The sequence below is a fragment of the Diorhabda carinulata genome, chromosome 2 (assembly GCF_026250575.1).
Source record: "Diorhabda carinulata isolate Delta chromosome 2, icDioCari1.1, whole genome shotgun sequence".
NCBI lineage: Eukaryota > Metazoa > Arthropoda > Insecta > Coleoptera > Chrysomelidae > Diorhabda > Diorhabda carinulata.
Genome location: NC_079461.1, coordinates 24,814,300 through 24,828,556, shown reverse-complemented (window position 1 = coordinate 24,828,556; position 14,257 = coordinate 24,814,300). Strand labels below are relative to the sequence as shown.

Sequence of the window (14,257 nt, the reverse complement as noted above, 5' to 3'; positions counted from 1 at the left end):
ATATGCGAGGGATGCTAATTGTATCCTTACCAGACATACTGTCACTCAATGTCAAATGTCCGGGATCAATTCTCGGATTGGTGAAGAAAATGAAGGATGACCCTAAATTCACAAAAAATCCCAAACCATCGTCTTCAACCATTCCAACACAGGTTTTGGGGAGAGTATCTCGAGATCTGCATTGAGTCCACTATTTGGTAGTGAGATTATGTACAGAATACGGAAGCCAATCACTGTCGTCAAGGTGGGTAAATTTGGATAAATCTACAATCCTACCCAATCATCATTTCAAAAGGCTCTTGTCTTGCGAGCAGACCATTATCAGGTACTGGCAATACAAGTGTCGATTCAGCCCCAGTAAAACCCATTATTTATGTAGATATAAGAGATAGGAAATATTCGCATATTGTCTAAAGTGTGATGAATAGTGCTCACCTTGAACACTTGTAGGCTTTTGTGTAAAATTGTTCGCGTTTCCCTTCCGTACAACTGATAGTTTAGTATCATAAGGTGTGAAAACCACGCTACTTATTTTTAAATATCCTGTATATGTAATATATAACAACCATCCGAATTAATTTTTATTTGAAAGGTTAATATTTTTCTTAAAGTTTATGTAACTACTACTTGAGCAGCTACGAACTAATAAATAAGGAAAAAATTAATAATTTCAAAAATTAATAATTATTAGATAATTTGAATTTATGAGCATATTTCTTAATGTCCACTACCAAATAATATATGACTAATTTTGACAGTACCTAGTGAGTTATTAACTCTCAGAAACTAATGATACCAAAATTTTTAATTAATAGGTTACTGTCATAGTTACTGATGAAATAATTGAATTTAACATTGGTTTAAACATCTATCCGAATTTCAACAACAATTTGTTGATAACAGTGAACAAGTTATGGGTTCAAAAGAAAATATTTTGTATTCGCTATTGGCGGCTTTTTTTAATAAGTGCTATCACAACTTCTATCATTTCACCTTTGTAAAGTTGTATTATGCTTGCCTTTCCAACGTAAATTTCTGATACAATGTAAAATAAACAAGATAAAAAATGTTCGTCAATAAATTGTTGGTGTTAAGAAACAAAAGGCTCGTAAACCGTCTAAAGAGTTTTATTCGAACTAAAAGTGATTAAAGTGTATAATGGTTTGGATCTCGAATGCCGCGAAAGCTTCGCCGCTACTTCTTGTTTTCAGAAACGGACTGGATAGACAATACAAAAAATGAAATTGAGTATACATGAGGTATTTAGAAATAAATAATCTTTATATACATAATTCTATTGCACGTGTATATGTCAATGAAGTCCTAAATGGCTTGACCGTTTTAAATGAATTTTTGTGCATGCATTCAAGGAGGGGTTTAGTAAATGTACTTTCTTTAATCAGCACGGTAGGTAACGTTGCGTTGGTTATTTGACTATAACATTTAAATGATTTAAATTTACAAATCAGCCTGGCAGATGGCAGTGAAGTCAGTATTTAGGTTATTTATCTGAACTGCAACTAAACGGTTGGATCGGTTTTAGTTTATTATATAAAATTTGTGCCGTTATTATGACATTTTAATTTTTTTGGATGGTCTTTTCACATGTCCAATTATATGTGGCGTGTTCTCGAGTTCAAAAACCGTCAAGTTTATTTATTTATACTCCTCAGGAATTGCTAAAAATATTGTTCATCAACTCTCATCAAGATAAACTTCTAAATAAAAATTATTGATTAGAAAGAATTATTTTTAGAAAAATGAAGAATAATGAAATTATTATGTTATTTGTCTTTCTTTTCATACTTTGTTTAATATCCTAATAGCTTGAAATATCATGCAGAGTAACGTGTGTCGGGACAGCTAGTCCATACGAGGGCCGTTTCGATCGTTCCGTGCACACACTACGCGGGTAGAAGAAAGCGGGCATGCGCTGTAGGCGACTGCGAAGCTCTCGCATCACACACTCCGCTATTGTTGACATTCAGGCGTTAGTCGGGGATGTGCTGTACTCACGTGAACAATTCCGCCATTATTGATTCTCCCGCCAATTGTGAACTGCGAAGTGTGATTCGTTTCCTACATGCTGAAGGCCATAGTGCTGCAGGAATCCATCGGTGAATGAGTTGTGTTTTCTTCTTCCGTGTATTAGGCGTGGACCCTTGTTTTATCTTCGACATCCTTGCCTCCTATCCTACGTCAAGTTTGTCGCTCCACCTTTTTCTGGATCTACCGGTACTCCCTCGGTCCAATGGGGATTTATCGCGCGCTATCTTGTCCAGTCTGTTGTTATACATACAACTTATATGCTCATTCCATTCTTTCTTTCTTGATAAAACTCATTCGTTGACGTCATCTATTTTGCACAATCTTTTGATGTTCTCACTTCATTCCCTGTCCAGTAGGGTTTTTCCGGCTATCCTGCATAGCACTTTCATCTCTGCTATTTTCATCATTCTTTTGGTTTCGCGTTTCTGGTCGTGTCTCTGTGGTGTAGGTCATAATGGGTCTTACCGTGGCCTTGTATATTCTAGATTTGGCTTTTATTCCGATATGTTTGTTTCACCATATGCTTTCGTTCAAACAAGCTGCTATTCTTAAGGCTTTATTTTTTTACTCTTTTACTTCGTTCTCTACGTCTCCAAATCCTGAAATATCGATTCCTAGGTATTTGAATTTCATCACTTGGTGAATTATCTGGTAGTCTATGACTAGCTTACATATTATCGGAGTTCTTGAAAAACAAGTGGCTTAAGGAGTCTCCCTGGCGAATTCCTTTGTGTACTGCTATTTTCTCCGTTAGCATTCCGTTCACTTTGGATTGGATTTTGTTGTCCATGTATATATTTTCAATGGTTTTTATCAAGTCATAAGGGATTTGTTCGTCGTATAGTAGATGTATTATTTCGTCTTTTAATTGTACTCGATCGAAGGCTTTTTGTAGATTTATAAAGCACATAAATGCCAGTCTGTTGTACTCAATCGATTTTTCTGTGATCTGCCTGATGACGAAAATCGCATCTGTGATAAGACTGTTTATTTTGTTTGTGATGACTTTTGTCGTAAGCTACCAAGCAAATTGATTTCTCTATAGAATGAGTCGTATGTATGGGGCAAACTTCATGAGTGATGATGATGTGCGTGAATGGTGGCGAAAGTTTAAATATGGATGTAATGATGTGCATGATGTAGGAAGCTAAGGACACAAATCTGTCGTTTCAGATGACCTGGTTCAACGAGTTGACAGAATGGTTAAAGAAAATCGCGGTCTGTTTTGTATTCTATTGTTACTGAACGGTAAGGCTACATTGGCGGCAACTTTCTTTAAAGAAGGTATTGAAAAGCTTGTCCACAGATATGACAAATGTCTCAATCTTTTGATGATTATGTCGAAAAGTAATCGCAAGTGTACAAAACTTTTGATAATAAGCACATTATGCAGAAGTTTCGTTGTTCAAGTTTTACCAGAAACTCTGCAGAAAATTAGTCTCATTACTTAATTGTCAGATATCGTGTATTCTACTTGAGCATGGTTTTCATTGTGACGGGATAACTTTTTTAAAATATAAAATATGGAAAACAAGCTAATAAAAAAAACTTTCGAATTTTCCCTGAAATCTTATAAAATAAATTTGGTGCTGTTTATGACGTTATCTAAAATATTCCGTTTTCTATCGAATCAATACGGCTCTGACTTCAGTCGCTACTTCTCCTTATATAGATGTTGTATGAAATGAAATAAATTGTCGTTTTTTGCGCTTAAATTATTGATGTAGGTGGCCTTTCTTCCTCTGTATGTACCGGCACAATTTCTGTCTCTGATTGGACTGAAAAATATACCGATAATTTGTTACCGGAGGCATAGTTTTTTGTCGGATTTAAATCTTGGTATATAACAACCGAAACGAGGATGGGAAAATAAAGGAAATTTGGTTAATGATATTTTTGAGAATATCGTTAAATGCAATCTTGGAGTATTATTTTTTATTATTATAATTACAATATATACATTCACAAAATAATACATGAAATTATTCATGATATAAAATTTATCTAGATAACGCATACCATAAAAAATTATTGGAATTACTTATATCTGAAGGAATAGTTGTTTTATTTTTTATAATTTTATAATTATTTTGTATAAATTCTATATTGTATGGGAAAATTTTGGAAATACTAGAACTAGTCATAAGTCAAGACCGCATAATTTTGCTGTCAACAATTCTAAGTTACATTCATTTGGAATATAAATTATTAAAAAAATTTAATGTCAAAACATTAGTAGGTTTTCCTATAATTAAATGATTTTAAATGTCATGTTATTCCGAATTGTCATTAGTGAAAGGTGTTTATTGTAATTAGGTACTTTTAAATATTATATATACCCAACAGGAAATAATAATGATTCTTATGGTGAGATTTTACGGTGATCACAAAGAAACTTATAATGAGGCAGCTCAGTTATTAAATAATTCCTATCCAAATCGTAACCAAGTTACCAAAAAGTGGATTTAATTAAAAATCCTAATGACCACAAAATAGAATTTTGTGAAATAATAATGTGAAAGATATATGGAGGTCCTCATACTCTCTTTAGATGAATTCTCTGAAATTTTATTTTTTGGAGATATGACCGACAATACTGATATGGGAGCATTATTTGTGGAAAGCAGTTTAAACGGACCAAAAAGTTTAGATTTGTTTAGAAATTTTAATAACATTTGCATATCAGCATGACATCAGCAAGAGGGTGCATAGCAACGCTTGCTTTAGAATTATTATTAGAAATAATTCAAATGAAGTTTTGCACGACGAATGCATTAGATTGGTAATAATATAGTGACTCACCAGAACTTCCGAATTTTCACAATTTATCATTTTTCGGATTATCTAAACAAACAAAACTTGATGATAAGAATGAGTTAAGAAATGGAAGTGATAATCGACCTCAATCGGCTACTTTAATGGATAAGATGTGACAGAAGTAGATCCCAATTTCCCCGAATATACAAGTAGATGCCAATAGACCTGAATATACATGAATTGATTTTACGGACATCACCGTTCTGGGAGCACTACTTGTAGTAAGCAATTTAAACGGATCAAAGTGTTCAGATTTGTTTAGAAATCAATTAGTTCTTGCAAGAAATGCAGTTGTTGATAATTCTAATAACATTTGCGTATCAATATGACCTGATGATAGCAATGAATTGAGAAATAGAAGTGAAAATCGATCTCAATCGGCTTCAATGGATTGGTAATGGACAAGATCTGACAAAAGTAAATGCCAATTGGTCTAAATCTACATAAATTGATAAGTTTCGAACTCAATCGACGTTAATAGACATCAGAAGACATCAATCAATATGAAGTAACAATTGACCTCAATGATATAATATACCAATATAATTTCAAAAATAAGAAAATATTTTATATGGTTTTAGTTGAGTTTTTGAATTTAGAATTAGCTTGAAGATAAAATACATTTGCATTAGTTATGATAGTTACAGTAGTCAATTTCTTCATTTTAATTCATTTCATATCGAAATTTGATAATATGAAAAATTTGTATTAGCTCAAATAAATGGAATTTTATTTATATAAACATAATAGCGCAAGTCAATAATGCTGTAGCTCTTGTATCGAAAGTTCATATCTTCCTTCATAACCTCACCAGGAACCTAACAAGACTTTCAGTTCTAATTGACCTCTCTTTGCGGCTGGTTCTGTAAAGTGTCCTACGTCTAACCACTGAGTATCCCTGTTCAGGTTGTGGTGGTCCAAGAAAGGTTTACCGGCTAGTGTTTGTAGTAGGCTGGTTAGGTTTCTTTTGTAACTTATATGATATCCCACGCACGGGGACCAACTGAGCGCAATAAATCTTAAAGCGTTAAATCCCCGTTAAAACGATGAAACTAATGCTATGCCGTTTACTCATTAACTGTGTCTTCTCCTTTAATTTCGCATATAATTTCCTTGCTTATCAATGCAAAAATATAACCACAAATACATTTCGACTAGGTCATTCTTACCATGTATTCTAAAAACTTAATTATTAAATTTGTTAATATGCTATTCGCAATAAACCAAAATAACTATTGCTATTAAATGAATCTGCGAAATATCGGAGGCCTACATTAGTTATATATTATTATATATATATAAAGTATTATGTTATTATTAATCAGCATTATTAGGTAATATTTATTACCTTTCTATTATACTCAACTCACCTTACCGAACTGTCGGTACAAAAAAATGAAATACATAAACAGGTTTGAATTATTTGAAATTGTATAATAAGTCATTTATAGCATGAAATTCTTAACAGCGGCAGTCATAATATAAGAAAGGGTTTATTGAATATTAAGTGATATATAACATCAATTATTTGTTCATGAAATTGAAATTTTGATTTTCATATTTACTATTTTATAACAGTTATAGTTATAGATCTTCGTTTTTGATGTTATATAATACCGTTATACGAGTTTATTCTTGAAAAATATTATTAGGGTTTGGTGATCTATGTAGTTGAACATATTCGTGTACACCGCCATGAAAATAAAAATATTCCTTCCCAGAATTGAGGCAAAGAACGGTTGAATGCTATATATGGAATCGGCGTACTGATCGGACGCGGTATAACAATAGATCAAAGGTTCAAATAGGGCAATACACCATGATAACAGATCTAAATTCTTTTCCAAATCATTGGTCAGTAATTGCAGAGGTAGTTACCTGAAGCGACTAATCTTGACGTTGGTTGGGTTAGGTCCTTGGTTGGTTAACTAGTTGGTTTTCTTAGTTTTCTTTTAACCCCTGACAAGGTTTATCAGAGTCTTGGCCTCCCTTTTGTTTAGCTTTCACCAATTAGTCTGAGAAGGTTGTTGACCTATGAAAGTTTTGGTCTGTCTGAATGCACTTGACTGAAGCCATGTTTCTTAGTTTTTATCTCTTTCTCACAGCTTAAGAATTTCTCAATTTGCAAGCAAGTAATTTCCACTAAAGGTTCTGGCCCTGTCAGCGCTTGCTAGGCCAGGTTATAGGTCATGAGTCCCCTACGTCTAATTATCCAGACTAGATCCACCGCCTTTACGCTAGCTAGCTTATTGGCTGCCTTTTAGAATTTCAAAATCAGCTTCTATTTAGCGGGAAGGATTTATCGTTCGTCCCTTTTCTTTCAGCGAACTTTACCTCTTTTCATAAAAACGCTAGCATAGTGATTATTGTGACGCATTTTGTTATGCTCAAGTAATCAAATTACCTATATCTTTACTTTTCGGATTTATTCAATAGGTTTCTTCAGAAAAAATTATGTATGAGCTTGATCAAAGGTAAAAAGTTGATATTGTTATCAAATCTGCTCTAAATATGGTAATTTGGTTGTCAGTAATCAAGGTCAAGAAATATTCAGTAGGATTTAATAACTAAAGTAAATATATATCTTCTTAACAATCATAACTGATGCTGGAGATTTGTATTACGTAATACAAAATATAAAAAGATTTAATGAAACTTTTCGACATATGTTCACAACATAAACATTTGAACTCTCGTTTTCTGATTATACATATGTCATAGCTGTTAAATTGGTTACTAAACAGATTTGCGGAATGACAAACTTAACATTATATAATAACATTACGCTATGACCTGTCCGATATCTTTCATTATTGCAATTATCTTATTTTTGCCAGGATTTACATATGAGGATTTCCTTTTGAATAGTTTTATAAACATACCGCTTTCCTTATTTCTGTTTCTTTTCTTGAATGTTCACTAAAAATATTTGCGGCTTTCCACCTGTTCAATAGATTAATACTTACATATTCCTTTAATCTTAGGAGATTTTTTGTGAAATTTGTTATAATCTTGAAACCTTGTTGGAAATGGTTATTACTTATACTCTACACTTTTTTCCAAAGGGATTTTCGTCAATTTTATTATTCCATGATAATCTGTTGGGGTTTTTTTGTATATTTAGTTGTTTCCGTGACTATAATAGATATCTCTATGCCAATGTACCTGCAGATATATTTTATCATTTCATCAATGATGTGTATTTTGAATTTTCTTTGTCTTATCTGTAACACTGCTCCTATCTGCAGGTATCTTTAATTTGACTCTTGTCAAGCCATAGGCAAGTGGCTAAGTGTGTAAAGAAAGTGTGAAATCGGATTTTCAACACATGTACACGATATTTTTCCGTCAATTACAGAAAAACGCACTTAGTATTTTTTTTAAATTAAAGTTTATGGAAAATGAATTGGTTGTTGACCATTTTATGTTACTCAAATATAAAGTTTTGAATATTATGTGTATCAGATTGACAATTCTTTTCTGGTGATGTAAATGTAGTTTCACTGCGAGTGGCAGTTGGGTTGGAGAAGATATATGGGAGGATCCTACAGTTTCTACCATATATTTGAAGATTTCTATCTTCTTACTGATCGAATATTTCAAATAACCTAACCAAATAACGCTGGATTGCCATCCACCAAGGCGTTGAAGAGCCAGAAGATCATTGTTTTTGTTGCTGATATTCTGTCAAGTTTCTGGGTTATGTAGCTTCAAAGATTTAGCGCTATCTTAAACCAATCTACCAAATTTATTGATGCCTACAAACTGATTTCTGCATTTTCCTTTTTGATAGTTGACATAGAATCTTTCATCAAATTTTCATATTCAATCAAATCAAAATTATTAGTAGTAACAAATTGTCGCGGTTTTCTAGTTTTAGTGAAAGGAACGATTAATGCTGAGTTCACGTCTTTGATATCACTAAATTTAATATTGTGAACTTTGTGATATCTTCCAAAACTTCCAAAAAAAGGGCAGTCTAAAATAAATTATAGTTAAAAGAATTTACGCATCATGCTTAGAAAACATTGTTAACAGATCAGAAGCTGTTTCAAGAAATTTTTCAATGTTCTCATCTGTTCTGTTATGACGTTGGATTTTGCTACTGACGTTCCACAGGATTTATATTTGGTACACAGCTCGCTAAAATAAGTTTTTGACTCATTCTCAGAAAAGGATTTCACTTTGTTTTTCATTTGCTAGTCTATGAACTGTCTATATGGATGTTCATATCGTTTCCTAGACATCGATGGCAATAAATTTCTATTGATTTGTATGACTCTTTCTACAATTTTAGGGGAAGTTAAGTTCTTCTGGTCGTTATTGTTTTTTATCGCAGAAATCTATCATTTTGCAAGTTTCAAAATTTTACTACAATTACAATTACTGTATTTCAACTATTCTATAATTCTCTCAAATTTGATCTGTCACTTGCTAACGATTCAAAAGTCAAATTTATAATTTCATTCGACAAAGTATTAACTGCGGACAAAATAATTATGCCATTGTGTGGAAATGTAAACATCGGTAATCATCGACCTGTGTGTAAAATAAAAACACACAGCTGTCGACGAATTTCTGCTAAAATTCTCTACTTAATCTACAACCATCAAGGAAAAACAAAATATATTATTAATTTTTGCCAAGATGATAATTATTACCAATAGTGATATTAGTTGCAAGTGAATCTTCTTCACCCGTCATATTGTAAGTAGTACTTCCTGTGATAGTTGTACTTATTTTTGTTACTTTCTTTAAAAAATTTTTTTACACGCTTTAATTGCGATTGATTTTCACCCTTATAGCTTTTCACAGCAGTTATATCATTACCCCTGCTCACGAAAATTATTGCCTATGATCAAGGAAATGAATGGCCTGTGTATATTTCCGGATTTTTATGTTTTTTTCGATCCAATTTGTTTGCCTAAAGCAGCCAACTCATTCTGGTAATTTGAAAGTTTGATGTGGGTGTAGTGAAGATATTTTTTGTGAGATACTCCTGATACGGTAAACGATCTAGGTGTCATTGCTTAGGTGACAGGTATATTGACTATAAAACCTTAGTTGTAATTTCCTTCAATTTTCATGGAATGTTACCTGTTCGTGCGACATCCCATTAAACCCATGAATAATGTAACTTGTGATTATGTGATGATTGTAGATTAACTCTTTGTCATTCAAAAAGTCGTGTGCTTTTTTACTCGCCTTCGTCTCCGTAATTGACGTTAAAGTTGTCAGTTTAAGATATAGGTGCCTTCAAGTGTAAGAAATGTACGAAGAGAAAATTACTTGATGTATTTCGTATCATAATTAATGCGGAAAATGGAAATAGCCTCTGTCTATATTATATTTATGACATAATATAAAAGTTAAAAAGTGAAAATAGAAATAAAATGGATACATTCGACAATAACTGGTTTCCGGTTATGCACGTGTAAACGTGATAAAAGTATATATTATACCTAATGCTAACTTGGATAAAAAATGTATTTCAATGTAGAGTAAAATATAAAGTATTGAACTATTTTTGTTAATATATAGAGTAGGTAGAAGAAATGCAATAATAATTATATTACTCCATTCAGAAACTATTACATTGAGACAAAACTAGTAATTTATGTATTAATCATATTAGGATACTTGATATAGATAATCACTAAAGCAACGAAAGCCCTGATGCAAACACTTCGCAGGGAGGAATTGGGGTTGTAGCCCAAAGATCCTACTCTGGATGTACACGGCAATTATGAGACCAGTCATCACATATGGGGTAGTAGTTTGGGGTACTAGAACTAGAATGAATTTCACGAGGAACAATTTCACAAAGGTCCAAAGACTGGCTTGCTTATGTGTAACCGGGACTATGAAATCATGCCCAACAGCTGCACCAGAAGTGATTCTAAATCTCCTATCTCCCCACATAGTACTGGAAAGAGAGGCAGAGAAAACAAACATCGCAAAAAAAAGCGATTAGCGTTGAAAAAAAAATTACCTCAATACTAAGCTGTAGAAATAAGGATCATAATACCATACAAGAAATCAACAGAAATGCCATTAAATGGTATACGGACGGAGGGAAAACAGCACACAGAACTGGGATAGGAGTAGTATACGGGCCCAGAAACATTCTGAAAACCTGAGCAAGACACAAAGCATTTTTCAAGCAGAAATCTATGCAATTGGAGAGTCCAGTTCAATCTAGAGAGGGACTATCGCCAATAGGAAATCATCATCCTGTCCTTTTAGCAAAGCAGCCATTAGAGCTTCAATATTATAAAATCCAAACTCGTATAGAAACTAGAAAAATTAAACGAACTATTTCAGAAATATAGAGTTACCCTACAATAGATTCCAGACACACTGGAGTGAAGGGAAATGAAATAGCTAATAAGCTCGCTAAAGCGGGGGCATACAAGCCCCTCTTGGCACCTGAACCCTTCTGTGGTATCAGCTATAGCACAATGGAAAAAGCAATGCGAAAGAAGGTGAATAGGAGCAAAACCAATTATTGAGACAACCTACAAAATTTAATTTAACTCACCAAATTTTTATTTTTTCCTGCGACATTATCTGGATATTATTACTGTCTGCGTAATAGGGAAATAAGTATTAAGATGTTTAATCTGTCGAAATCAAATGGTTCAAGACCTTGAAATTCTCAATCCAATTGCAAAAAGGCTAAACATGTAACGTAAAAATTCATATCATACGACAAAAATTATGACCAACTTTTCAAAAAGATATCAGAAAATGTTATAGAAAACATTAACAAAACTGTGCTGATGATCCATTCGAAAAATGTTCTGCGAGATCAAAGATACCACAAACATACATAAGTGTATTTGGAAACAGATTACAAAGTTTTTGAATATCAAAATTAACAAATTGCTGACATTTTGATCTAGTTTCTTATAAATATATTGAAAGATGATGCGTTGAACAAAATGTGGGGACGGGTACAGAATATAAATAAGAATAAAATATTTCTGCTAAAGGAAAAGTTTAATTAAGAGTTGAACTGTGAATTAAATCCAAGTAAAGACGTAATTGAATAAGCGAAGCGATTTAAGAAAAGGTCTTAATTAGTAGAATATTATTCACGTAAAGAAGTTTCCGTTATGGGAATTATAGCGACAGGAATATCGACCATATACGTACGCTGATTGAATCTGACCGGCACCTAACCATTCGTGCGTTGTCTGATATCAACAAAGAATCAATTCGTAAGATGTTACGTGAAGATTTAATAATGCGAAATAACTGTCCAGAAAAAAGCTCTTGCTCATGATTAAAAAGAATAAAAAAAAATGTGAAAAGCGATCTATTGGGATTTGTTGTGCCGTATTCAATGCAACGGCAGAGGCTGAATAAAACGAGTAATAATCAGTGAGTAGATAGCACAAAAGCTAATATATCCAAGTAGCGATTGAATGCCTTGTTAATTGTTTTCTAAATATTCGTAGCATTGTTTACAGTGATAATCTTCCTACTGGGGTAAAGTGTTTTGATAAATCTATGTTAGCGTTCTGGCACAGCTACCTGCACGCGTTTTCCTTATCGCATCGTGGCAATGCACCCACAAATTTCCCATTGATTGTGCAACAATTTTGTCAAAAAATTTATTTCCGTACCTACCCTATTGCTGATTTTGCCCTCTGATAAGTAATTCGAAAAGAGAAAACTCAAAGGAATACTGCATGGTAGCCTAGGGCAGATCAAATAAGCTGTAGCCGAGGTTTTAAGCAGTTTAACTGCAAATTACGAGGATGATGCCTGGCTCATCACAGAAAACACAAAAATTTATATTTATATATAAAAAATATATATTTATTTTTCAACGTGATCTTGGTATACTTTTCCCAGTGATGTTCAATAAGATCCATAACCTTTTTATAATAAGAATCGTCAAGCTCCTCAAAATAGCCATTAACTGCCAACATCACTTCTTTGTTCTTCATTGTTGAAAAATCTTTGACCCACCATGAGGTAGCAATTCTAACCTCAATTCATTAAATTTGGCAATTGTAATAACGGATGTATGAGCTTACACTTTCTTCTTAGCCAAATGCGGCCGTTTATGATTTATGTCTCAATTCAATGCAATAAGTTCGTATAATACTGTTGATAGTTTCGATAGATAGACCATTGCGCGTGGGGTAGCGCATCCCAAAAAACCGACGCCATGACCTTGTCTGCAGATGGAACGGTCTTTGCCTTGCCTGGAGCTGGTTTTCCGTTTTGAGTCAATTGTTTTGATTATTCTTTTGTTTTCGGTATGAAGTGATGGACCCATGTTTCATCCATGGTTGTGGCCAAAAATCCGGCTCAATTTCTGTGAAACATTGTCAAACACTCGATGGAAACATCATCAAGATGGAGTTTTTGTTCCATTGTGAGCAAACGCGGCACCTATCTTGCACTCAGTTTTCTCGTGTCCAAACTTTTAGTTAATACGCGATGTAACGCACTTTTTAAAACTTCTACTACGTCTGCTAGCTTTCAGTCGATGAACATTCAGTACCGCTTTGTGGATTTTCTTACTGGAGTCGAACACTGCGATGCTGGTCTTCGTAGGTGGTACGGCTAAATAAATTATTGGTGAACACTTGCTACACTTCGTAAGTTCATTCTTTATTAATTTGAAGAGAATATAATTTGGTTTGTTGTTTATCAGGAAATAACAATATAGTTCATTTTATTATGTATAGCAATGATTATTTTTAAAAATAGAAGAAAAATTCATGATTTATTATTTTATGTATATATAACTTTAACTACCAGTCTTTAATAAATTTGTTCGAACGTCTATGACATGCCGAACTACGAAATGTGAGCTCTACTTTCTGTTCTGTATAAAATAAAATTTGACTAAACATGCATATAATAGCCGAGTAATTATATCAATATAGTTTTTCGTTCATTTCTTATAAAGTAGTTTTATTATTCTTATTTCATTGTAAAATCAGATCAACTGGACAAAATCGTTATGTAACATATATAAATAATATGTTTCAAAATAGAAACGAAATTCTATAAAAGGGTTTGTTGTTGCATAATTAAATTTACACTTTCTCGTAAAAATCACTTGAATCGGAACAAGTAGATATTGTAGTGAATTCAACAGATTCGCTACACATATTTATTATCATTTGTAGTGATTCAAAGATAGATGAAATTTTGAAAGATAATTGAAAGTAAGGATGAATTATATGGACGGTTCACAGTAAAGTTATGGAAAATGAAAAAGATGATACAACAATGAGTGAAAAAACACGTAGAAATATGTAAATAATTATGTCAGACGTTTAGTCCTTGAATTAGATCGAAGAAGCAATAATTACGCAAAATGCTCTGGGGATATTTGATTTTTTAAGTGCATTTCTAACTCTAA

At 32.9% G+C, this 14,257-nt stretch overlaps 1 protein-coding gene across 1 annotated transcript in view; it reads left to right on the top strand.

Moving 5' to 3' along the window:
- LOC130903481 (angiopoietin-2) overlaps positions 1-14,257 on the top strand; it is a 182,189-nt gene that overhangs the window by 63,584 nt on the left and 104,348 nt on the right. The window lies entirely within an intron of this gene.